This window comes from Zootoca vivipara, chromosome 8, assembly GCF_965207765.1.
Source record: "Zootoca vivipara chromosome 8, rZooViv2.hap1.1, whole genome shotgun sequence".
Classification (NCBI taxonomy): Eukaryota; Metazoa; Chordata; class Lepidosauria; order Squamata; family Lacertidae; genus Zootoca; species Zootoca vivipara.
In genome coordinates this window covers 34,008,009-34,031,147 of record NC_142591.1, presented here as the reverse complement: position 1 = coordinate 34,031,147, position 23,139 = coordinate 34,008,009, and the positions used below count along the sequence as shown (strand labels likewise).

Sequence of the window (23,139 nt, the reverse complement as noted above, 5' to 3'; positions counted from 1 at the left end):
TCACACCGTTCAAAGTTTGGGTTCATTCTTTAGAAGCAAAAATGATATCTTTGCTGAGTATCAGGCTTAATGAGCACAGCAGCTCATCTCCAGTAGGTCTTACCCCATGACTTAGTTTCTGAGACTGAAGTCCCCACCTCTCCACAGCCATCTAGGTCCTCTCCTCTCCAAGCAATGGGCTTTCCCCAAGCAATCGGAGACTGTGTCTGTGTGAGCCTGTTTTAGCCCTCTTCTGGTTCTCGGAGACGGGAGGGGAGCATGCAGACACTCGTGACACTTCCCCAGCCTGACTCATCTCTGCCTCTTGGCCTCTCTCCTTCCGCCTCCTGCTTCAGCTTCTGCCGCTGATGAGAACTTCGCTCTGTTACACACTTTCCCAGCTCACTAAGCCCTGTTACCTCTTCTGCTTCTGACACCTCTTCCCAGTCTTTTCCCTCTGACCACTCATCATTGTCCCACCATCACTCTCTGGGCTCTGAGTCTTCTTTCCTTGGTGGTTCCTTAGCTGACTCCTTCCACCATTCCTCTGTGTCCAACCAGTTCATGGCATCAATGGGCACACGAGTCATATTTGTCAGTTTTGAAACAACAGCACTGGTTCCCACTATAGATCAAAGTTCTATTTTTTAAAATAAAATAATGAGGGGACATGTGTCTTTTTCCATTGTGATGCCCGAATTGTGGAACGCTGGCTTGGCACCAAATCTGTTTTCATATTTTTCCAGGCCTTTTAGAGTTGACTTTAATGCTGCTATATATCCTTATTGGCTGTTGCCAGTGCCAGCTGTTTCTATTGATTTTTCTGTAAGCCACTCTTGAACCTTCTTGGGTGGGAACGGGGGGGGGGGAGTTTAAATGTTTTAAATACATGTAAATAAGTAAGTTAAGTAGACTGAGTTGGAAGGTGAGAGCAAAAGAATCGGCAGCATACCAACAGAAGGAGCCACTGTTGAGGAATGGCAATTGGTGATCAGTGTGCCCTTTAGTTTTTGGCTGTATGGACATTTTGTTATGCTACCCAAAAGCTTAGGAATGTAGGCAGTTGGTGATATATGCAGTTCATATCTTTCTGAGGGACCATTTACTACTCCTTGTTGAAAAGAGAATCAATAGATTCTTTTCCCACGAGCAGGAATCATTTTTAAGAATATGGGGTAATTTGTCAAATTATTAATTACTTTTCTTTTGTTTTGCTAGTTTGCATTAGACAGATGGAATTCTGATCTTTAACAGCCCCATGACTCATGGAACTGCTTGTGTACTAAAATGCCATTATTAACACAACAGTAGTTTTCAGCAGTTGGTAATTATTGCCATAATTAAACATTTATCAAGAAACAAGTATTTATCATTCATTAAACTTTCATTAAAAATCCATCTTAGCACAAGCTGGATTAGCCAGCGATTTTCGAGTGATAGCTTCTTAACTTCTGGCAGGAACGTGGAGAAAGATATACGTACGGTAATGTTCCAAGAACTGTAAACATTATAGGATTTTGGATGCAGTTTATTTAAAATATTTATTAAGCTTGGACTGGTATGGGGGAAATAATAGACATTATCATTTGTGTTTTCCAGCTTTGACATTTTCTAGTGTTGCTTCTGGGGGCAGGAACACACGCCATGTAACTGCTATATAGGATAGTGTTCAGGCAAAGTAATTTGAACTAGGGGAACTTCTATAGGGTTGTCTAGATCATCAAATGTATAGTAATACTTTGGGTGCCCCCCCCCCAATCTCACTAGTGTGGAAAGTACTTTTTTATCAACCGACTGAGATATTTTGCCACATATCTTTTTAAAATTAATCTTTGCACCCTGAGGAACATTGGGGTAGTACCCACAGTTTTCCAGAGTTTGCTCACTTTGACTCATTCAGATCATGCACCAATTATCTTTTCCATATTGGTAGCGGCAGTTGAACTGACTAGTGTAAAATCTATTTTGCAGGAACAAAAATATAGTTAGTGGTCTTGCACTTCTCTTGGTTCCATTTTGTACCACTCCTATTTTAAATGCATTTAAATCTTCATCTTAGTTGCATATTATTATCTTTCTGCCTTAATCATTACAAAGCAAATTACTACATTCTTTTACACTGAAAGTGATTGGTTTCCTGATCTCGTCAGCTCTGATAGGCTGCATTACCTTCCATTCCATTATTTGCTCTCCTGTTTACAGTTAGGTTTTGCTATTTAACGCTTTTTACAAACTCACTATTCTCTGCTGAGTGCCAATTTGCAAAGGTTAATATAAGTTTAGAACAGCCTATTTGATTGTCTAGTGTGCCAGGGGTGGGTGGGTAGGTAGGGGAAGCATTTGGTAAGTAACACTGTCTTGGAAAGGCTGGTCACAAACATACTAGCAGTTCACATCATAGCCTGTATTCAGCAACTTTGTTTGTGTTTTCTCTTGGGCAAAAAATTTACTGTATCAGTGCTTTTATGTCACAAGAATGAATTGAATTTGTACCCTTTAGTGCAAACAACAATAGACAGTGTGGTAACCTAGTGGAAAACAAATAGACGCCCCGTCCCTGTTGGGGATTCAGAGAGGTTCAGAAAGATGGAGCTGACGGTAGAGAGGTGGCAGATAAAAACAGGCCGAAGCAGGAAAGAATCCTGCGGTCATTTATTACCATGCCATCTTCATAGTGTTTGCTGAACCAAGGTGCAGAGTAATGATTCAGACAAATGATGTTAATAATAATAGCTGGCCCTTTGGCAAAAACTGAATACCTGGTATTGCAGTGTGAGACCTAATCAGATTCTCTCAAACTTTACTTCAAAAATGATAGAATTTTCTAACTTCAGTTTTCTCCCTGTCAATTGATTCCCTCTAGATATATTAGTTTAGAATAAAAGGAAAAGAAAGAAGGTGATAAGGACTTGTTTTCCGAACAAGACAGACAAAGGCAGTCAGAATGGTTGTGCTCTCAACATGTAACAAAAAACTAGTATTAAAATGTTGTTTCTGCTGTGCACGTTCATACTCCTTTGAATTAAGAGTGAGCAGCTATTTCAGATATCATGTGTACGAGTATAATCAATAGCTGTACCTTGATTTAGCCATGACAGATCAGTTGTGTGGGTTTGTTAAGGAATTTCACCATTTTTAATAACAATGGTATATTCCTTTTATATCTGTCTTTTTATTGACCACATTAATTCATTTTTACAGTATTATATAAGCTCAGGCTTCATCCCCCAATATATGCTTATTATTATTGTTTAAATTACAGTGCACTCTAATTTTTTTCTTTAATTTGTTTTAATTTATATCATACCTGTGTGTTTGAGAAATACAGAATATAATTATATTTTAATAGCTGCAGTTGAAACAGCATCTGTTTAACTCCAAACAACATCAGACTTATTAATTAGCTGCATTTTGGCATCAATTTATCACACATGATTTGACACGTTAGATACTTGAAGCTTAAACTATTTGTGTAACAGAGGAAATAAATAAATAAATAAAATGGATACAGAAGACACTGTTATAGATCATCTGAAGGGGGAAATTATGTTGGCATGTGGGAGGTTAATGTATACACTACAGAATCCTTTGCTTGATTTGCTATTTTCTTCTTCATAACTCTAGGTAAACAGTTTGTGCTGCCATTTTATACACAGGTTAAATGTAGTTGCAGGCTATTATACATCATTAGAGTAAGTAATATTCATTCACAGAAGAAAAATTGAAGCTTTTCACTTGTAGCCACTTGGACATTTCATTTTTCATATAGCACGCCACTGCAAAAATTAGTTGTGGCAGGCTTGATATACTTTATAGTCTGGTACCCTGAAATTAAGCAATGAATCACACCATTTTGGCTTATTAGAGCTAATGCATTTTTTCCTGATAGCGTATTTTGTAAAACAATACAGTTTGCACAACATGCTGCTGCATGAGACCTAATAATTTCTCACTTCAGCCTTTTCAGTAGCTTGTCACAGGACCTTGAAAACACTGTATTCCATTGCTTTCTCTGAGCTGTTGCTGCCATCGTGCACTATCCGTTTTCTAGATCAAGGAAACCCAGCTTTTTCCCATGCTATGAACTGCATATCATGTACATGCAGCATCTGCAGGCCAATATATTGAACAATATATTGCCTTATTGGACCAGCCTCTTGCTCAACCCCATCACAATCCAACCCCCTCCGTTAGTCCTAGCCACATCCTCCCATGATCCTGACTGTCTCCCATCCAACACCAATTCAGCCTGATTAACTTCCTTCCAACGATTCTGGCAAAGGCCTATTCTTGGCTTTCATAAAGAATGTCCCTATTTTTATCAGAGAAATGTTGGAGGGTATAGAAACTCCATTACTAACTGCAGCACCTTCTTTCTTAAAAATCCCAGGTGCCTTTCCATCTCATTTCAGCAACCAGTGGATAACAGGCTAGGAAGTATATCAGGTACTTTATACAACTAACAGAAAGGCAGATACAAGTTTTATAAATTTAATAAATAAATCCCACTATATTGCAGTTGATCTCTCTCTAAATTTGCAATATTCTGTTCTCTGATGCCCATTTCTGGATGTCCTCTCTTGTCTACTTGTGATCTCTGCTCTCCTTCTGTCCACAGCCCAGTCATTTGTAACATGATTCACCTTTTCATATTATGGTTAAATACACCATCATCCGTCCAGCAATAGCCACATTAATACACAGAGCAAAGTTACTCAACTGAACTTAATTGAAGTCTGAGTATGTAATGATTGAGTGAATAGAGGCTTCGGAATTGTGCTGCAGGCCCCAGTGTACAATATTTGGTCAATAACAAATTTATTACTAATGTTATCCAATAAATAGAAAATAGAATATATTTATTTCTGCATGGCAGCTACCCCATTTGAGAAGAATAATAATTGAAAAGAAACTAAAAACTGACATAGAAATAAAAGGAAAAATGCTGCAGCAACACAACTGAAGTCCTTTGCTCTTGCAGTTATTGTACATTATAACTAGAGAGTCCCAACGGCAGCTTGTTTTGTGTGTCTGATTATCAGTGGTCATTGTTCCCACTTGCCTGCGGAATACATTAAGAATGCCACTTTTCGGGGTTTGAGAATTCTGTTAGCTGAGAAGTTTTGTAATAGTGTGAGGTATCATTGTACAATAGGATCTATAGATATTACTGTCAAGAAGAAGAATGTCTTATTTGCCCTTTCTCTTGGGTTATTGCATGGGTTACACAAAGACTTTGAAGAGTGTATTGAAAACAAAGGAAATAATAAAGAAGTAGAGGAACTAATAGCACTGCCAAGAAATGGCACTTTCACTTTTTTCCAGAAATAATTTGTGACTATTGCTCTTTGTTCATACAGAAACACTTGCCCCCTCCCTAGGAACCATTAGTATTAATACCTGTGGCAGAAACATGGCACACATCCTTCACAATCTTGGAGGCTTTTTGAAGAAAATGCGAGGGGAAGATAATCCAATAATTATTTATTTATTTTAAGAAGTTATACACCACTGTTCAGCACATCCAGGTCTAAAAGCGGCTTTAAAAAGGTAAAGGGACCCCTGACCATTAGGTCCAGTCGTGACCGACTCTGGGGTTGCGGCGCTCATCTCACATTATTGGCCGAGGGAGCTGGCGTACAGCTTCCAGGTCATGTGGCCAGCATGACTAAGCCGCTTCTGGCGAACCAGAGCAGCACACGGAAACACCGTTTACCTTCCCGCTTGGAGCGGTACCTATTTATCTACTTGCACTTTGACGTGCTTTCAAACTGCTAGGTTGGCAGGAGCTGGGACCAAGCAATGGGAGCTCACCCCGTCGCGGAGATTTGAACCACCAACCTTCTGATCGGCAAGCCCTAGGCTCAGTGGTTTAACCCACAGCACCACCCACGTCCCTAGTAAAAGCGGCTTACAAATGGATAAAAACACACAATATACAGAATTTGAAAGATAAATTAAAGCATCAAAGAATATAATATTAGAACAGCATTCCTGGTGTAAAGGCCTCCTAAAATACCATCTTTATGTTATGTTATGGTGTGATGCAAGGATACATTATGGCTTAGAAGACAGAAGTCATCAGAGACATGTTGTGCATGAAATTATTGCTCTGTTTTTATTACCTTTACAGTGTGGTGTACATGCATTTTATTGGGAGGGAGCAGCATTGTAGCAAAGGCTTGACACATAGCCTGTGCAATCTGATATTGTTTAAACCTATGATTGGGTAGCTGTGGGGTGGGCAAGAATGATATATAATTCTATTTCTGAAATTCTTCTGAGCAGTCTGTCTAAAAATATAAACGTGGGCTAGATCTGTAATCATGTATTAAAGCCCTAACAAATATTTTAACCAGCCTGAAATATACGTTATAAACAAGGAGCTACCTCCCCTCACCTTCCTCAAAATAGCATTGTTGCTTAGGCATGCAATTTTCAAAAATGACAAACAAGCGTGGTACATTTCCCAAGGTGAATGTGAGCTGAGTGATTAGCTAGTACTTTAACTCTAGTTTCTTGCAAATTACAGACATAAGAAACCCTGCAATTTATATGTACTTTTGGAAGTGAATGCTTTAATCCCATGATTCATGAAAGCAAAGTGGTAATAATTTAAGTACCATATTTTATTTATCCCTCAGAGTTGTCAGCTGATACCAGAAGTATTTTCACTATTTTTGGGTTGCTGCCTTTGGCCACCTAATTGCTTCTTAGGAAGTAAGAGGGAATTGCTTATATAACGACAAGGATTGTCTTTGGCAGCGTCAAGCCAAAGCATCAGTCAGTCCATCTGGGTAAAATCACAAGCTGACTCCGATATTGCTAAATATTTATACTGTCAAATACACACAGACATCCAGATGAAAAGAGGCATTCATTAGGAATTCTCCAGCTTGTCAGTTTAAAGATGTAGATTAGAGCAAAACCTCCCACTATGGTACTGAGAGCTCAGGAAAAGTCTATATTTAGCCATTCTGAGCAATAAATATCATCATATTGCCTCATTTAGGTAAATAGAGAATAAATATTGTCAAGATGATCCTAGAGATAATGTAAACAGATCCCTGTTCAGAGTCTGTGTTACTAGGGTAAGTTCCAGGACATTGAAATGCTGATGACGCTTTCTGGTTTAACCATTTTTTCCTAATCACAGCCCCCTCCCCCTTTTCAGATAACAAGACAGATTTTATTCAGGGCAATATGAGTGAAGGAAAGCATGACTTTTTTTTTAAGTGAGGTGATTTTGTGTATAAGTGAATTACTGCATTATGCTAATTAGTGGTTTTGGCTTTTTTTTTAACGTCACTAAAGGCTTCTGGGGGGGGAGGAATAAAGATATCTGTAGCAATACTGTGCTTCACTCTGCAGCTTAACATGGAAACTGACAAAGGCCATCAATCACAGGAGAACATTGCAGCTTTAGGATGAAGACATTATTTCAACATTATACCAAGTTAAAGCCCATTCTGGAATGCATTGTACACCCCATCTTTTTTCCAATGATTACATTCACTTGGTTGTGAGCCCTGTTCATAAAGGTACACCTAAACAACAAGAACAAAAACAAGTTCATAGTTCCTGGGTTATCTTAATATATAAATTAATAAAAATAGGCCCAGTAAGTGAACTAGTTGTAAGAATTTGGACTATGTTGCGCACGCAGACACACACACACACACACACACACACACACACATATATATACATTGTCCATAAGGAGAAGGGTAGTCAACATCTAGAGTTTAGTTAATTATACTAGATGATTTTTTTAGATTAATAATTAACATCTCTTTATAACTAAATATCCATAATTAATCAGCAAATCATAATGTGAAGACTAATTAAGTTCCAACTCAAATCTTAACAGAAAATCCATATTACTATCCAGCATCATTAATTACTCTAGTAATCAAAGTTACTCCTCCTGGGATTTGACATAAAGCTTTGTAGGTTTATAAACTAAGCTATTATCTCAAAAAATATTTTGAAAGTAGCTTTAAATCGCATTATAGATAACTGGCACTAGATTGGATGTTTAAAAAGTTTCCATTTCCCCTACAGTACATTAACAATAATTCACCCAGATTTACCCAAAGTATCAAGGGACATCACCTTTCTCACTCCCCCACCCCCTTCCTTTTGAGATTTTATACAGCTTTTATTTGGCCTAAGTATCTGCTTTGCAGTGTCTTTTGAAATAAGCCTCCCCTCTTCATGGGTTGTTTTCCCTATGGCCCTTGGAGTGCTATTTTGCAAAATGAATTACAGTGCATCTATGCCGGCATTATAAAAACGAACAAAAAGAGAGAAAATAGAATTTGGATTGCATTGAAAGAAAATATAGCACTATTTGATCAAAGCTAAGTAGGAAAGGAAGAAACAAAACAGGAATTCTTTTTTAAAAATCCACTACAGTATAAACCAATCTTACTTTAATTAGTAGGAACATCAGAAAAAGAGACATTTGACGTGCATTCACTTTAATTCTGAATAATTATAAAAGGCCATGGTTCATAGACATCTGAAATGTAGCGGCTTTCTATTTAGAAAGCAAAGGGTTAAAAATCCACATTTTTCAATGAGTTTTAGCACCAGATCTTCTAAGAACACACCATCTGATACTGTTCTTTTGTGTGGCAGCTGTAAAAATTCCAAGCAATTTTTACTGTCAAGGAAACTCTTGACTAAATAGAGGCTGTTAACTTAAGCAGATATCTGAGGTTATTTGGTGGCAATCAAGAACTCACAGCACTTCAGCTAATGGGTTATGATCAGAAACTGTTCCTAATAGCCAGCTAGACGGATCTGAATATGAAGATTTCTATAATTTTGTTGTCAGCTTGTGATGTACTCTAGTGCTAATTATTTGGAACAATTATGTTTTCCTAATAACAAAAGAAGAAGCAGTGAATTAAGCAGGCTTACCTTCAGATCTTTAGATAACAGTTTAAATGCACTTGCCATTAAGAAATAACATTTCTTTTTTTCCCCTGTATGGAACCCTAATTATTGAAGATGCTTGTCTTTTAAATGTGTTTCCTCTACTTCTTTTAAGTATGTTCAGTGTGTCAGTTTACATTGATGAATGTACTAACTAGTATTTTCTCAGTCTTAGGTTTATGCCCGTACCTCCCATAGACTGCTTACTTCACTTGCTTATTCAAAAACCGTAATTAGTGTGGTAATTAACATGTGGATCCTTCAAAGGGAGACTGTTAGAATCATGGGACACAGCCCATCATTCTTGCTGATATATGGATGATAAAGAGATGTAGGTTGAGGTGACAACAGGATTTGGATTACAGCACATTAAGTGAGCTGCAGGGAAATTCAGAGAGGACCTTAGTCCATAGAGCCTTTCCTTTTGAAAAAAGTAATTATCCACACTGTTTCTATAATGCATCTAGGTGTTATCCAGCGTTTGCAGCTGTCAAATCATTTGCTTTAAAAACGCCTTTTTATAACTTAACTTTGGAGTTTTGCACATTATTTCTTAACCAATTACAGAGCCAAGGTGTCAAGATGTTAAAAAAATAATCATCTACAGAACCATAACAGAGAGAAAGAGAGAGAAAAAGAAAAAGAATGTCTTTGTGACAATTGATTTCAGACAATTTGATGGTAATTTTTGAGTTGACGTGGTTTAGAGTCTTAAAATTGCAGATATAAAGAAAAGCCCCATTTTTGCTCAGTTCCCCAGAGGAATTTTTTTGTGTGTACATTCCACTTTTCAAATAAGATGAATTTGTGGCATTTTCCAAGACAAAGTGAGTGAGTTATGCATATGAATATGAATTTTTATGGCACCAATAGATGTCCCTTTGATATGCCTGCAGCTGATGCCTACAGTAGTGTGAATTGAAACACTAGTTTAATCCATGTTATCTTCCCTGGCCTTTTTACTTGCCATAACTAGTAACTTTCCTCTTTACAATGTTTAAGTCAATGCTCTGCCAGGGGGATCAAAAAATCTACATGGAACCCTAGAGAGGCAGCTTGTGGGACTAGGTGAAATGGCCTCTGTACACAGGGTATAGCTTTATTTGCTAAACAGATATTTTGAAAAACTCCTGAGGGTGTTTCTGCCCTTTTTGTCCCACAGAATAGTGGAAATCTATTCTAGACAGGTGACCTTATGCCCGTCGTGTACTATGAGGTTTGTGTCTATTAAGATAGGCTGGCGGAAGGTGGAGACCAATGTATGCTTGTAGGTTGTTTTTGTTACTACTAATTGTCACATATGCAGGTCATCTGTCTCACAGGTCCTAGGGCCAGTTGATTCATCATAGCAACATTTATTTTAATGGTGCACAGTCCTGAACCTGCACACGTTTGCATGCCTAATTGTATGTCTATACCTATATGCATAATGAAAGTTATAAACATGTACAGAGCCATTCAGCAACTTTATTAATGTACATGAAATTATACACATCCATGCAAGGGAGACAGAGGTCAAATAATATAGCTTGAAGTTTTAGTTTGTTTCTGAGCAGACTTTTTCTCTGGAGCGTTCCCCCTCTACTCAGACCGACTGAGTTTGTTTCTGGTCGATGTAGCAGAAGATAATTGAGCAATTATATTCAACACAAGGTGTGGTTGTCACTGGATAATCACAGTACTATGCATTATGAGTTATTCATACAGCTGCTTAGAAGTGTTTATCTTTTATTTTATGAAGAGATGCTTTCTGCCATTCAGAATAAAAGACTTCCATACTGTTCTCTGAAATCACATAATATGTGCAATTAATAGGTATTTTTAGCTGTTGAGTAATCCTTGCTTATCAATAGGCAGGTTTTAGGAAGCATTGAAAATATGATTCTAATTTGTGAATAACAGTTCGGAATTCACCTCATAATTCATAGGTGTGACCTCACTGAACATTGTAATTAATGGGTGTTATGTCATCTCCAGGAGTTATGAGATTTTTCAGAGCTTTTAATTGCTTTTCATTGAAAGTCATTTGAGCAATGCTATGAATACAATTGTCCTTTGAGAGTAGTGTAGTCAGAATGTAGCTGCTCCAGAGATGTCTTGGGTCTCTTCATACAACACCTCGTGTGGTGCAGCGCCTAACATAATACATAAGAAGAGCCTGCTGGATCAGGCCAATTGCCCATCTTGTCCAGCATCCGATTCTCACAGTGGCTGACCAGATGCCTAGATGGGAAACCCACAAGGAGGACCTGAATGCAACAGTACTGTCCCCTCCTCTGGTTCCCAGCATATTGCCTCCAACCACACAGGCAGAACATACCCATCATGACTAGCAGCCATTGATGTAACAGATTTATCCTCCATGAATTTGTATAATCCTCTCTTCAACCATCGAAGCCAAGAGCATGTTGTGAAATTCAATCTCATCTCACCTATGAACTCGTCAATTGTAAGGTACAGTGGAACCTTGGTTTACGAATGCAATCTGTTTCACGGAGGCGTTCGTAAACGGAGGCATTCGCTCCCTGAAGGCATGCTTTTGCGTGTGCGTGTAGCGCCGATAGAGTGCTTTTGCACACGCGCACGCTGCGCAGATCGCTTCTGCACATATGCGATCTGCGCATCCGACGCTGCGGAACCCGGATGTAAACACTTCCGGGTCCGCGGCGTTCATAAATGGAGGTGTTCATAAACAGAGGTAGGTGTAAACCGAGGTTCCACTGTAATAAGGCATGTAGAATAATCTCTCTTTCTGTGTGTCTGTCTCTCACTTTTACACACACACACTTTCATTTAGCATTCCTACATCCATGAATGGGCAGTTGCTGCTTGTTATTTTCTTTTGTGGTCAGTAGGATGCTTATAATAAGGCATGTAGAATAGTCTCTCTTTCTGTGTGTCTCTCTCTCACACTTTTACACACACACACTTTCATTTAGCATTCCTACATCCATGAATGGACAGGTGCTGCTTGTTATTTTCTTTTGTGCTCAGTTGAAAATAAAAGTGTTTCCACACAGCACCTGTGGCTTTGGTGTTGCTTCTGCATGCAAGTTTTTCACAACATATTCATGATGTCATCCTTATAATGTCATTCCATATTATTTCCCCATTTAATCCAGATTTACCATTTGTGCAGTTTATTTTACTTAATGGTGTTTTGTTGTTGTTGTTGTTTGTTGTTTTTTAAGTGTAAATGAGGGTTAAATGGAAAATAATATGGTACAGCATTTTGGTGAGGATGGTGTCATGTGGATGCTGTGCAAAATTTGCATGGATGAGCACCACCAAAGCCACAATAAACAGCCTAGTGGAAGTGTCCTAAGTGTAAAAATTGTGTCCAACCTCCATGGCCTCCCACTCCTGAGGTGACATTAAGCTGTAAAACAGTACAGTTTATAATATCACATCTCCCTCGGGCTTTTCTGCAAGCAGAAAGTTGTACCAGTTGCTCAGGATAAGGAAAAATAGTTGTTTAGGACTGACCTTTTGATGGTTCTTCCACCTTTTTCCCTTGTTACTGAGTAACCACAGTTGTTCTACAGTCTTCTGCATTAGGTGGTGTGTCTTGAAGGTCTGCTATCCAGGCAGTCTGAATCCCAGTTTCCTTTGCTCTTTTTGAAGGAGAGCCATAATTTTTAACACTTATGGCAAAAGTACTTTGTTCAGCTTTGCTGTACCGTGTTTCTCATATTATAAGACATGTCTTATATTTATTTTTTCCTCAAAAAAACACACTATGGCTTATTTTCAAGGGATGTCTTATTTTTTTCCTCCTCCTCCTGCCGCGGCCGGCATTGCTGCTGCTCCTATCACTATGTCTTATTTTCGGGGTATGGCTTATATTCCTTGAATGCTTAAAAATCCTGCTATGGCTTATTTTATGGGGATGCCTTAAAATATGAGAAACAGGGTATCAAATAAAATAACATAAAATATTATCAATTGGTTAACAATGAGTAGTTTGTTTTTTTAAGATTCTTAGTAGTTATTTCTGAAATTGCAAATTGTTGGTCGCAATCATCGTGCAGGTACTGCCCAACTGCCTGAGAAATTCTGCCCTGTTAGCTACAGCTTTTACTCTCTAGATCAGGAATGGAGTACCTGTTGCGCCCAACACCTATCAGCCCCACCTAGCATGACTAATGTTAAGGGATGGTAGGAGTTGTAATTGAACAATATATGGAGGATTACAGGCTCCCCAAACCTGCTCTAGATCTGGACAAAAGCTTTAAAAACTCCTGCTGATTCATGTTGGAGCAAGTCTACTAAACTAAGTCTTGCTTGTGAATAAACACACACCTGACTTCATTAACACATTTTATATAATACAAGTAGAACTGAGACTGTACTGACTAGAAAAGAAAGTACTACGGTATCATCCTGATAACTTTTGGCACAAAACACTTTTAAAAGACTCCTGACAACAATAGGTGGGCAATTAGTTCACATTTGAAATAATAAGGAAGTAACATAAAATTTAACCAATTAACTCACATCAATTATTTTTTTAAAAAAACAAAAAAATACATTTTAATGGACAAATAGAGTTGTATGTAAAAAAAATTAAATATACAAGTTGCATTCTGAAAAATATTATTTTGTTTAAATAATCCCAACCTTTCCATCTCCCAACACTGATATAAAGATTGTGCTGAGTGTATGTATCTTTCCACCCAGTAAACAGGGCATTGCTTTATCTCTCCATTTATTGCTAAGAAAACATGTATTACCTGCTACATTGACACCAAATTGGGGTGATCATGAAGATACTTCCTCCTCTTTGGATAATCTTTTGTTATAACACTTCCCCTCCCCCCTTTTTGGTGGGGAAAATAAAATATAGTATGTAAACCAATTATTCAACCAAATTACTTTGATCAGTGGGAACTGACAATTAGTGTTACAGCATCTCAACAGTGAAATCCACACAATAGAGCAGTCTGCTCTGCGAATTAAATGAACGTAGTGAATTTATTTTATGCAGCAAGCACGAGAGAGAGAGAGAGAGAGAGAGAGAGAGAGAGAGAGAGAGAGAGAGAGAAGGATGAATAAAATCAGATTTGTTCAACTGTTTTCTTACTCATTCGGTTCAGCATGTTAGAAGTTAATTGTTTCATTTTTCTAATTGATAGTTAATGTATTGTGACAGCTCTCCTGACAGAGCTCTAGATGACTAATGTCAGCACTTAGAAAATATTCACAGGGGAACCTGCTGATCAGTTAATCAATGGCTCTTAGAAATTTGCCACCCCACCAGCCACTGTTTGGATTGCTGATAGCAGCAGACCAAGTACAGTACATGTTGGTCAGGCTGTGCTTGTAATGCTGTGTGGCCTTAATTCTTTTAATTCTTGCCCCCCCCCAATAAAATACACACTGTAGGATAGAATGTAAGGCACATACAAAGCAAAGGCACATGACTAGGTTTATTCCCAAAGCTCAAGCACATCATCAGCACTTCCATGAAATAGCTGTGAAGCTGCAAGAGCATTCTGGGTATTGTCATGCAAATGAGAATACCAAGCACACCACTTTGCTTCAAAATTGCTCTGCAGTGACAATTAGCTTTTAAAACAGAAGTAGTTTTTGTCAGAGTTAAGCTTGCATCCATAACCCTATACACAGTGTGGAACCGACTTTCGGGGGGGGGGGGAGCATTGAGAAGCCTGCATAACAAATCCCAATTCAACTTTTCTGTGTTCAAATTATCATACAGGGAACTATAAGCTTCCAAGTGTAAGATTTATTCCAATTTAATCATATGGCTGCTACAAAATTGGAAGTCCTTTGTATACACAGAGCTGATCTGTGTGTAATCCTAAACCAAACAATGGTTTAGTGTGAACGTGTGCGTTCCTGGAGAGAAGATAGTGACCACTGCTCTGCATTCCAGTTTCTCTTACTGCTTGCTGCACAGCTGTGACCTAAGCCATGATTTTGGCTTAGCATGTTCTCCAAACCAAGGCTTGTGGTTTGTGATGCTCCATACGAAACCATGGGCACTCCTGTCCCCTCTTCCACAAAGGGAAAATTCCCTGGATGCACACCCTAATGAAATGTGCTGCGCATGTGTGTGCTGCCATCCACCTCCACTCTTCCTACATCCAGCTCTTCTCATTTTCCCTTCCCCAAATTTTCATTTCCCTCGAGATTTGCCATATATCTACCTCACCATCCTTTCATAGCATTGTAAACTTTTTTTCCTTTGGGCTGGGCTTGGGGGCACCTGAAACTGATATATGAGCTTTATCCCTTCCCAGACCGGCTGAAAGAGGCAGTTATCAAGCTGCTTCTTAAAAAACCATCTTTAGATGCGGCAATTATGGCCAACTATCGCCCAGTCATAAATCTTCCATTCTTGACAAGGTGATAGAGCAAGTGGTTGCTGAACAACTCCAGGCACATCTCACATCTGGAAGAAGCGGACCATTTGGATAATAATAATAATAATAATAATAATAATAATAATAATAATAATAATAATAATAATATATTTATACCCCGCCCATCTGGCTGGGTCTCCCCAGCCACACTGGGTGGCTTACAACAGAAAAATGAAATGAAATAATCTATTAAACATTAAAAGTCTCCCTAAACAGGGCTGCCTTCAGATGTCTTCTAAAAATCTGGTAGCTGTTTTTTTCTTTGACATCTGATGGGAGGGCATTCCACAGGGCGGGCGCCACCACCGAGAAGGCCCTCTGCCTGGTTCCCTGCAACTTGGCTTCTCGCAACGAGGGAACCGCCAGAAGGCCCTCGGTACTGGACCTCAGTGTCCGGGCAGAACGATGGGGGTGGAGACGCTCCTTCAGGTATATTGGACCGAGGCCATTCAGGGCTTTAAAGGTCAGCACCAACACTTTGAACTGTGCTCAGAAACGTACTGGGAGCCAATGTAGATCTTTCAAGACCGGTGTTATGTGGTCTCGGTGGCCACTCCCAGTCACCAGTCTAGCTGCCGCATTCTGGATTAGTTGTAGTTTCCAGGTCACCTTCAAAGGTAGCCCGGGATTCAGGCCTCATCATGGGACTGAAACTGCCTTGGTTGTGCTGATCGATGATCTCCGGCGGGCTAGGGACAAAGGTGAGAGCTGTTTCCTAGTTCTGCTGGATCTCTCAGCGGCTGGCTTTTGATACCATCAACCATAACATCCTTCTGGACCATCTAGAGGGGTTTGGAGCTGGGGGCACTGTCCTACAGTGGTTCTGCTCCTACCTCCTGGGCCGTGTTCAGAAAGTGGTGGTGGGGGGATGAGCATTCAGACCCCTGGTCTCTCATTTGTGGAGTGTCTCAGGGTTCTGTCCTCTCCCCCATGCTTTTCAACATCTACATGCAGCCGCTGGGAGAGATCATCAGGGGGTTTGGGTGGGTGTTCATCAGTATGTGGATGATACCCAGCTCTACCTCTCTTTCAAATCAGAACCAGTGAAGGTGGTGAAGGTCCTGTGTGAGTGTCCGGAGGCAGTTGGAGGATGGATGGCGGCTAACAGATTGAGGTTGAATCCTGACAAGACAGAAGTACTGTTTTGGGGGGACAGGAGGCAGGCAGGTGTGGAGGACTCCCTGGTACTGAATGGGGTAACTGTGCCCCTGAAGGACCAGGTGTGCAGCCTGGGAGTCATTTTGGACTCACAGCTGTCCATGGAGGCGCAGGTCAATTCTGTGTCCAGGGCAGCTATCTACCAGCTCCATCTGGTATGCAGGCTGAAACCCTACCTACCCGCAGACTGTCTCACCAGAGTGGTGCATGCTCTAGTTATCTCCCACTTGGACTACTGCAATGTGCTCTACCGTGGGAATACCTTTGAAGGTGACCCGGAAACTACAACTAATCCAGAATGCGGCAGCTAGACTGGTGACTGGCAGCAGCCCCCGAGACCATATAACACCGGTCTTGAAAGACCTACATTGGCTCCCAGTACGTTTCCAAGCACAATTCAAAGTGTTGGTGCTGACCGTTAAAGCACTAAACGGCCTCAGTCCAGTATACCTGAAGGAGCTTCTCCACCCCCATTGTTCTGCCCAGACACTGTGGTCCAGCGCTGAGGGCCTTCTGGCGGTTTCATCACTGCGAGAAGCCAAGTTACAGGGAACCAGGCAGAGGGCCTTCTTGGTAGTGGCACCCGCCCTCAGGTTTGCAAATGGTATCAAGTTTATTGCTTGTAGCCAAAGGCTGCTGCAATGTATACAATGTCATTCAGTAAAATATATACAAATTTGGTACAAAACTTAGAACATTTACATTATCAAAACATGATCTAATCAGCACAATGCTATGGAAACACTTTAATATACCAGTTGAAACAATAATAAAATTTATAAACTAAAATCATCTCATGGCCACTGATGTATTAAATAACTGTTCCTACAATATGTTTCTTCCCCCATCATAACTGGCTATTTTTTTCTATGTGCTTTTAAAGAATCGTTGTTTACTTTTAACCTTTTTAAGAATGAAGTGATATAAAGAAGTGTTTGGATAGTACTAGCTCTATGAGAGGATGGATATTCTCATAAGTCAGTCCCAACCCCAATAGAGGACTGTTTTTATGTTCTTGTGTTGTACTATTGATTTATAAGGAAATAATAGATTATCACTTCCATTCACAACAGCAAAAAAATTAACTCATTTATTTATTTAAAATTAACTGTTAAGAGGTGTAGTAGCTTTTGAGACACAAAGAAAAAAAGGGCATTTGTATACAGAAAACAGTGCTTTCGTTGAACACTTTTATGCTGCTGTGATGTCATCTAGCTAAAAATGAAAAATTGCCATTTGAATCAAAGAAAAGGAGAAATCTACAATGCATATTGTTTAACTAGAACTCCAGGCAACCAGTTGATCAAACAGAACATATTAAAATTGCTGGCTCAGTTTTGGGCATTCACAGACTTAATTGGCAGTCCCTTTGCCCTCTTGCACTTAAGCCTGTAGCTTCCTTTGTCTACAGGCATGATGTAAAGTGACAGTAGCTGAGGTTTCCTAAAAAGGAAGCATGCAGTATGACAGACCCATCTGTGACTGCCTTCTGAAACAAAAATGCCCAATTCTGTCATTACTGCCTTTTGTTTCTGCACAATGCTTTCCATGTGACTGTTTTGTGAACGCTTGCTGGTAGAGTCCATAAGCTACAATTTATCTCACTCCTTGCCTTATTGTGCCCCTTGTCCCCAGTTATCATACTTGCTTCCTTGCCAATTCATGCTCTTCTCCAGCTTTCCATTAAACCTACAAATGCTCCTAGCAATCTTTCACGTTACAGAAATGCACACCTAACATGTGCTATATGGATTGCAGATCAAAATGCAAAAAAAGCATTTCATCAGTTATAAGGACGTAAGTGTACAGTTTGTGTTAAGTTCCAGAATCCATAAACCTGTAATGATTTTATTATATTGGTGTCAGTTTTCATTAATTTCATGAATGGGTATTCCTTGCTTAGCTTAATGCACAGTATTTGCATCTGATGAACCAAACAGTTTAAACACAGTTTGTTTAAATGCTTTATAAATTTATATTCAAATTTATCAGGAATAATTCTATTTGAAATCACATAGGACTAAGTACATTTACTGTAAAATACATTTGAGTTGAAATGCCTGAACCAGCTCATTAATCTACAGATCTGCAATATAATTTTAGTTGTGTTTTTAAGGGAGTAGTGGGGGGGACCTTGTTTCATTGTGGTTGATGCTGGTTTTAGTGAGAAATTGTTTAGAGAATCAAAGCATAAGCTTCCTTTAGCAAAACAAACTCATGAATGCATGGGGTGGGCTGTCAATACCTTGTATTCTTCTGTTGTCTGATGTTGCAAGAGTATTTCTTGGAAAGAAAGGCAACCGGAAGCATTTTGTACTTCAGATGTTAAGAACAGCACCTTAAATTCTCCTGGAAAAATGCTTTTCTGTGAGTGCAGGACAGAGCCCTGTGTTCTTTTCAGTGTGAAGTTGTTCTGTTTATAAGTGGGCAGCCATATTGTCTCATAGAGTCAGCCCTGATGGTTATACAGTGGAACCTCGGTTTACAACTACCTCTGTTTATGAACGCCTCCGTTTACGAACACTGCGTACCTGGAAGTGTTTACATCCGGGTTCCACGGCGTCGGATGCGCAGATTTCTTCTGTGCAGCTTGTGCATGCACAAAAGCGCTCTATCGGCGCTTCACACACGGGCAAAAACATGCCTTCAGGGAGTGAATGCCTCTGTTTACGAACGCCTCTGTAGAACAGATTGCATTTGTAAACCGAGGTTCCACTGTACTGACAAATACATTGATGTGAACCAACATTTACTTATTAAAGGAACTGTAAACAGGGAGGAGATGGTAGTTTCCCAACCTCTCAGCTTAATCTTCCAGTGGCAACTGCTTCTGAGCAAGGGATATATAGTACTTTAAAGGTGTTTGCAATCCCCATGTTGCACAGTTGGGTCATAAATACAAACACCAAGTTTATACTGTACTGAAGTTCAGTACAATCCAGTGCTGCTGAATAACGTTCATGTATTTCAATACAACTTGCTGAGGAAGCCTCATGGAAATACAATCATAGAATTGTAGAGTTGGAATGAATTGACGTCTTGCACCAGTTTTATTTGATGGATTGGATTGGATCCCTTGTTTGATGCTAGCTTCTACCGTGTTTCCCCTTTTTTAAGACGTAGTCATTATATAAGCCATAGCAGGATTTCTAAGCAATTGCGCGATACAAGCCATACCCCGAAAATAAGACATACTGATAGACCCTTCACCCACTAGCAATAACCCCCCTCCTGCCAGCCAACTCCCCCCTTAAAAATCTCTCCCCATTTTGCTGTCGCTCCACAGATACGTATTTCCTTTAAAAGCTTGTAAAAATGCACCGAACAGCCGTAGCTGCTGGCTGCCGAAGCCTTGTGATTTCTCTTCCCCGTTTCTGAGAGCATTTTTTTAAATAAAAAGATCCAAAAATAATTTTTTTAGCCAAGCTGTGTAAGCTCTACTTGGTGAAGGGGAGAAAAGTGGGGTGGGGAGGAGATGAAGGCACGAGGAAGAAAAGAGGGGCGATTGAAGAATGCAAAGGCTGTTTTCCCTTTTAGGGAGAGACCTCCGTGCGCGCGTCTGTCTCTCTCCCCCCCCCTGCGTCTCTCTCTCTCTCTCTCTCTCTCTCACACACACACACACACACACAGCCCACCTCTCGCTTCCCCCCACCTTTCCCTAAATTCCCTTCCATTCAATGCACGTTGATTTCCTCTTAACGGGAATCTCCCGTGTCTGATTGTTGTCTCATTGCTTTTACCGGGCATAAAGCAGCCTTTTAAAAATCCTGCTGCAGTTTTCTTTCTACCTTATGCTGCTTGGTTGTCTGTGGAGCTGCCCCTTTAAGGATTTGTAAGTAGTCTGGATCGCAGTCCTTGCCTTGGGGACTTTTATTTATTTATTAAGGACTTTTTCCTTCGCTGTTTGCGAGCTGCTAAAAGGAGCTGCTAAACGCTGCTTTACACAAAAGTTAAACTGCCGGTCCTAACAACACGTGCTTCCTCACCTCGCTGGCTCAATTGCTTCTCAATTGCTACCATTTACCAAGTCAGCAATCTTAATTGCTGCTTAGCTGGCTTCTTTGTTCTCAGCAGGTAGCTTCTTTGCTATCAGTGATAGCACTGCAAAGTGCTATGTTGTTGGAACTTCAGACAGTCTTGCAGTCTTGGGCAGCTGGCTGGTAGAGATCCTTACTTGCTTTAGGTATAGGCTACTGCTAGGACTGTATCACACAGATAGATTCCATTATACTGGTTTAGATTTAAGAAGCTCCAGTGTAGCAGATTGCTATTAAGTGAGTCCCCACCTTGGAGGAGAGAGAGAGCAGCCCTTCGCGAACATCCCAGGGCCGGGGAGAGAGGGCTGCACCAGGGACGCACACACCTCCCTTCCCTCAGACTCGTAATAAAAATACCGGTACCAGTAAGACATCCCACCAAAAATAAGCCACCCTGTGGTTTTTTGAGAAAAAAAAGTAATAAGACGGTGTCTTAAAAAGGGGGAAACACGGTAGTTTTGTAAATGTGGAAGTTTCAGGTGCACTTTCAATGGTCACATTAGGCATAATTGGAGCTGCAAGGAGGAGGAGGAGGAAGGCAAAGATCCACTGAGTGAGCTGGCCTTCCTTTCACACAGCATTTAATAAAATGTATTACATATTATGGTTCTTCATAGACATTGCTAAATTTATAGAATTTATATAATCAAATATTGGGAAATGGTTCAGTTTCCGGGGCATGTTGCCTACCACTCCAGTGAGTTGGACTTTGTTCTGAAGAAGCTGTGCATGGTTTCAAACAGCTTCCCTTCTTCAATAGGACTATAGTCATTACTTCATGGAATTCAGGTGATCATAGTTCATGTGATGAGGACTATGGCACAGGGGACTGGAAACAACAAAGGGCACTTAAAACACACAGACACACTCGTTAGAGGTAACATGTCTGCCTGTTATGGTCAACTGAAATCCCTGCTATGTGCGACCACCTCCGTTTAATTTTTTTTAACGGCACTGACTTTAGTAGAAACATACTATTAAATAGTGTTTAAAAGAATGTCATTATTAACAAATGTGTTTAAGTACTACATTTCAGAGACTGGCAGTGAAAAGACATGACAAGCTGGCAAGGATTGCTCACCACTTATACTAGAGAATCAGCTCCCCTTCTTTCTCCATTTGAGTGGCAGCTATTCTTAAAGGTTTGTCAGGTAGTAAGACAATGCAATGAACTGCCACACTTTGGGGCATGCTTTTAGTTCAGAAACATACTGTTGGCAAAAGTTAATTGGGTAGTTACTGCAGCAAAATGCGTCTTGTTTCTCAATATCAAATCAGTTTTTTAATATCCTCCTTCAGGAACCTAAGGACTAATTCACAAGTGCATGTACATCATTGGGTTACTCAGTACATAGCAGAGTGTGGGAACTACGTCTATTTAGAATGTGATGTCTATGATCATGTTTTTATATGAAAGCTCTTTATGGTTCTTCTCCCCTACCTCTTGGATTGTTTAATAATAATAACAACTAGAAAGCACAATCCTTGAATGCTGAACACACCTATATGATTTTTTTTTGAATGATCACTCCCATTTGCTGCGAAAACTAGGCTTGCCATATTTCAAAAAGTGAAAATTTGGACACAAAAGTGTTGTTGTTTTTAAGTTTGGCCCCAAACTGCCATACGTCTGGATTTTCCCAGACATTTCGGCGATTTCTGCCCAGACACTGTTTATGGCTATGTCAAAGGCATTTTTTTCTAGTTTCAATTTCAGTTAACCTGTCCCAATTTTCCCTCATCTGGATTTAAACAAGTAATTCTATTCTTAAAACCTGTTTCAGGATTGAGTTGAAAGACAGTTGCATTTGGGATTCAATAAGCAAGGGAATACTCTTTGCTGTAGAAGGGATAAGCAAAATTCATCCTTAGGTATAAGATTTCAAATGTTAGAAAATTAAAATAACTGTATAAACCACAACAAAATAAAATACATAATAATGTCGCTTAATTCGAACCACCGGCATTCTGATTGGCAAGCCAAAGAAGCTTGTGGCCCTAAAAAAAACATTACACTATTGTCCTCTCTGGTCCATTCTAACCCACTCTGTGAAATTCATCCTGTGGAAGTGTTGCAAGGTATGCAGGTTGGATAAGCATTTATAGATTTAATCTTGATCTAGACAAAATAGACATATCAACGGTGGGAGGTATTGTTGATTTAGAAGTTGTGGGTTTTTTGTCGTGTTCCTCCTCTAAGAGCAAATGCTCTGTCTTTCTGTTGCTTCTTTACCTGCTTTGGGCAGATACATCAGTTATGGCGGTTCCTAAACAAGGGTGATCAGTCCACCATTGTACATCTAGGTAATGTTTATCTTAGACTACTGTGACACAGTCTGTGTAGAACTGGCTTTGAAGGCTATCTGGTAACAACTGTCTCAGAATGCAATTGTCCGCCTGTTTGCAGGAAACAGTGAGAGGGAACATATAACACCTATGCAGAAAGATCTATACATAGGCTTGTAATATGTTTCTGGGTACAAGTCAAGCTGCTAACACCTTGAACAGCTTGGGCCTAGAATGCCTTGAATAACTTTTCCTTCCATTATTACTATCCATGGGCACTGAAATCAAAGATAGTGTATGACAATACATGGTAACGTGCTTCCATTTATAAACAAGGCATAGATATTGAA

The 23,139-nt window shown here is 39.8% G+C and overlaps 1 protein-coding gene and 1 long non-coding RNA gene across 6 annotated transcripts in view; one reads left to right on the top strand and one right to left on the bottom strand.

Annotated features, from left to right (window-relative positions):
- Positions 1-23,139, bottom strand: part of LOC118090244 (uncharacterized) — a 142,489-nt gene that overhangs the window by 40,332 nt on the left and 79,018 nt on the right. For both annotated transcript variants that reach the window (XR_015951661.1, XR_015951662.1), the window contains one exon: positions 12,409-12,596. This is a non-coding gene — a long non-coding RNA (uncharacterized LOC118090244). The remainder of the gene's footprint in view (positions 1-12,408; positions 12,597-23,139) is intronic.
- Positions 1-23,139, top strand: part of ZNF407 (zinc finger protein 407) — a 349,915-nt gene that overhangs the window by 315,326 nt on the left and 11,450 nt on the right. The gene's annotated exons all lie outside the window — the stretch shown is intronic.